Consider the following 4,261-nt stretch of genomic DNA (forward strand, 5'->3'; position numbering starts at 1 on the left):
AATTTTGATATCACTTAAATTCTGGTAAGCAAAGTTATATGAATATTATGGTAGTTTACTATGAAAAAGTAAAATAACAAAAATACCGAACTCCTAGGAAAATCTAAAACGGAAAGTCCCTACTCAAATGGCAAAATCAAAAACTCAAACACATCAAACGAATGCATAACAGCTGTCATATTCCTTACTCGGTAATGGCATTTGCTTATGTAGAAAGTGGTAGATTTAACCTGGTTTTATAGCCAGTGTAAGCCATTGTTGGTGTTGTTATTTTCTTTTTTACAGTTTATTTACGTGGTCATTTGTTTTCGGATGTTAACCGGAGTAACAAGACGAATTACATTTCTTATAGGAACTCGTATCCCTTTCGAGTTGAATAGCTTATTGTTATTTCCTCTTAATTAATCTATCGTATCTTGTACTCTTGTTTGATTTAAGTCAGAATGTTATGTTGTGTGTAATCTGATTTTAAACCTTGTATTATATTTGATCATTTTCAAATGCAAATACTTTGCTTTTTGAATCCAAGCGGATGACTGGAGTGGTTTCCTAGTGTGATGATAATATTTATTATAATAAACACCAAATTCGTAGGATTATATTACGAGGAATTTTAAAGTAGGGGTGACATAGATTTGAGCAAAAAGGCAATATGTTGGTGTCCTAAAACACCATACAATCATACATGGAATGAGTGGCTAGCTTACCGCATTGAACAACGAGTGATATTAAAAAAAAACAAATGGTAAGCCAATAAAATCAATCATTATCCCGTTAAGAAAATAAATATAACTGTACAAACCAATTTGCTTAAAAGATAAAAATGTAATAATAAACAGTTAATGATCTTTTATGCAGGTTATACAAGATATACCAGTTGCCTTTCCTGAAAGTAGTTATTCAAATGGTATGAACGTTTTATATTTTGTTTCTGTTTGTTTTTTCAAATTTAAATCTTACCAGTTTATATTTAAATTTTGAAAACGTAAAGATCAATATCAGAAGCATACAAGTGTCTGTACTCGTTTGTTATATATATACTGCAACTTTTGAATAGATTGAAAATCTTAATTTGATTTCCAAAAAATTAAATCAGATGGTATAGTCTTGTGTTACATCATTTTCCTTTCTTGAAAAAATATTTTGCTTCCAGGAATACTACCAACTTCGGCACTTAATCAAAAAGAAAGTACACAGTACGTTCTATGGCATAATTATATTAAAAAAAATTCAAACAGTATCGTTTTGTCATAAGAACTTTCTAAAGCTACGATATTCTTCTAAATAATTCAAGACATTATGGTTATACCAATATATTCTATAAATGTAAAAAAATTATTATAATTTCAAATTTTGTTTATCATTGTACATGTTGTACCAGCTGGGATTCTTAGTTGTAATTGTTGCATATGCATATATGTTGTTATTTGACTACAATGATGATGGCATTACCTCTACTGACTGGTTCATCATAGTGTGGATGGTCAGTTTTTTGGTGGATGAAATCAAACAGGTGATCATTTACGAATGAACTAACGTCATTTTGTAGTATTCGTCATGTACATGATACACAAAGGTAGTCACCTCTGATTAGATAAACGTTTTGATTTGATTTCTATTCAGTGTGTTTTATATTAATATAAAGACAATGAGTTTTACAAAAAAAAGGCCACGGTTATAAGGTATGATATTGTTTTAGTTTAGGGAAATATTTGGTCACATCAACACGAAACTTAGAACAAATGACGTTCAAAATTTTATGAACTGTTTAGGATAACTTTGCAAAAATACTATCGCAAAGGTCAATATTTAAGATAAGTATGGGCACTACAATTGTGTTTTTTTTAAATGATCATGTTAAACAAATTCGATAATTGTTATCACATTAAAGTTTAAGCTTGTCAGTTCAATCTCTTATACTAGCATACAACAGTTGATAGTTTGAATCTCTTTGTTTTGTATATTGCTTTATTTGTATACATTATTGTTTCATATTCATTTTGGAAATGCAATCACGAAACATGTTGTCATATTTTATTTTTGATACCTACTGCGAAAACATACATGTTTCAGAACAGACATTATATATAAAGAATAGCATTGTTATTTCTTCTTTTGAACCCGGAGCTTCCAATAAATGAGAAATGACAACATTGTCCTAATCCTTTAACAAACAATCGGAATAAAAAAAAAGAAAATATCACCATTAGTTTTTTTCTTTGTGAAATATAAAAAGTAACTTGAACTTGTAAATATTTTACAAGTGGGATCTTTAATCCAGAAACCAATTGACAGATCACGAAACATGTGCAAAACATTTAGCGTAGATGATGCTAACCTACGAGGTCATATTTTAGGTCATTGTTGCTTTAATAAGAGAACAAATGAAAACGTATGTAAGAGATTGGTGGAACATTTTGGATTGGTTATTCATAGTTGGATATACGTCTGGAATGCTAATAAGAGCTGGTGGTGAAGGATCTAGTTTCAAGAATACATCAAAATGTGTTTTAGTTGCGACCTTCATGCTTCTGTGTATAAGAGTTCTAAATTTATGTTGTATGACTGAGTTTCTAGGACCGAAGTTAGTTATAATTCGCAAAATGGTATGTATAGTTGGATAATACTATATTATTATACTTAAACATGATTAATTACCTTTGAATCAAAACGCATTTTAAATGCAGTAGCGCTTGCATGTTACATGATTAGGAAAAAAGAAGAAATATGAAATACTACCAAAAAAAATGTGATATGGTGAACGCTTAAACGTTCCTTCGTCCCCGTTAAGGGTCATAATCATGTTCTCCTGGATAATTTAGATTCACCTTAATTAAATGTCTGTTGATTCTTCTGGAATTGCCCTTTCAGAAAATAAAACAATTATTATACATATTTTTTTTATTTAATTTGACTGTATGTTCTTCTCTGTAACTATGTATTTGGTTTATGAGAATAAAGAACATTCAAGATGATAAAATAGAAAGTAGAAATCAGGAATAGTAAAAACTTTGTAGTTTAGTCTCACGTTTTTTTTTTTCAGTCGTTCATTATTTATCTGTTTTCTTCATGCAGTTGACAATATGTGATGTGCTTTAAAAATTATTTTCATGTTTAGTTTCACCTGAAGGTTTCTGAAAAACAAAGACAATAGTAAACATATTTACTGTGAATTGACTGTGAGCTTTGCTGTCCACTTATTCAAGTTCATACAAAATTCTAGCCTTATTGCACTTTCGTTTTTTTGGTTTTTTTTTCAAGTCAAACTGCTCAACCAGTCAGATGCTTCAACTTATTAAAGTCATCAAGTGGACGGTGGTTCAATTTAGCATACTTGCAATCCTATATGAATTTAATTCCACTTCATGGCTACAACGATAGAGTGGCCTACAATATTTTATTTAGTGCAGTTGGTCATTTAAAAGATAACTTAAAGGTTGTAAATGTTGAACTGCTAAAAAAAATATCTAAGTTGAGTTTTTGAACAATTTCATCCTAATATTTTCCACTACAGGCTTCAATGCTGTCATTCAATTTAAATCTAAAATACTCTGAAATATAATTTAAGCTAAGATATGGATCAATGACGTTTTAGAGGGAGAGAATACAGTGAGTCCAATCAATTTTGAGAATATACATTAGATTATCTCTTCCTAGAAATGTTAGCTAACAACATATCGAAACTTCACATATATTTTACTTGGTATAACATGTATAAACACAAAATAATGTGTGATTCTTGTAAATATAGAAGACGTTCTAAAGAAAATAGTATAAAAACCTTAGCATGGATATTTTCATAGTTTTTTAAAAGTCAGTACTTCTCCTTTTCAAGTGACTTTTTACAATAACAATATACACAGAAATGTATAACAAATATGTTTAAAAGCCATGAACTGTTATTGAAATCGTAATGGATGGAGTATGATTAATCTTATTACTTTGAACTTTGTTGACCTGACTGTTTTCCTATCAGTTGATGGTTAAAGTTTCTGACACATTGAACAGTTTGAGTGGAAAAAAATCATATTGTAATTCGGTTAAAATATAAAATGACTGCAATAAATGGGGAATTTGTAAAAGCGAAAACTCACTTGTTTTCCAATCCTAATATAACTCTTATTTTTTAATGTTTATGCTAATGTTTTAACAATATAATATTGTTAACACTAATTTGGCCGAAACGCTCAAATTAAATCACAGTAAATAGTATTCAGATTAAGTTTACTCTTCTGAAGACTTTTTCTCATACTGGCAAACT

The 4,261-nt window shown here is 29.4% G+C and overlaps 1 long non-coding RNA gene across 1 annotated transcript; it reads left to right on the forward strand.

Annotated features, from left to right (window-relative positions):
- Window positions 1–862: 862 nt before the first annotated feature.
- On the forward strand, window positions 863–2,391 carry LOC127720397 (uncharacterized). The gene is made up of 3 exons (XR_007990716.1): window positions 863–907; window positions 1,382–1,513; window positions 2,358–2,391. It is a non-coding gene; the product is annotated as an uncharacterized LOC127720397 (long non-coding RNA).
- Window positions 2,392–4,261: the final 1,870 nt, after the last annotated feature.

This window comes from Mytilus californianus, unplaced genomic scaffold (genome assembly GCF_021869535.1).
Source record: "Mytilus californianus isolate M0D057914Y unplaced genomic scaffold, xbMytCali1.0.p SCAF_11, whole genome shotgun sequence".
Taxonomy (NCBI): Eukaryota; Metazoa; Mollusca; class Bivalvia; order Mytilida; family Mytilidae; genus Mytilus; species Mytilus californianus.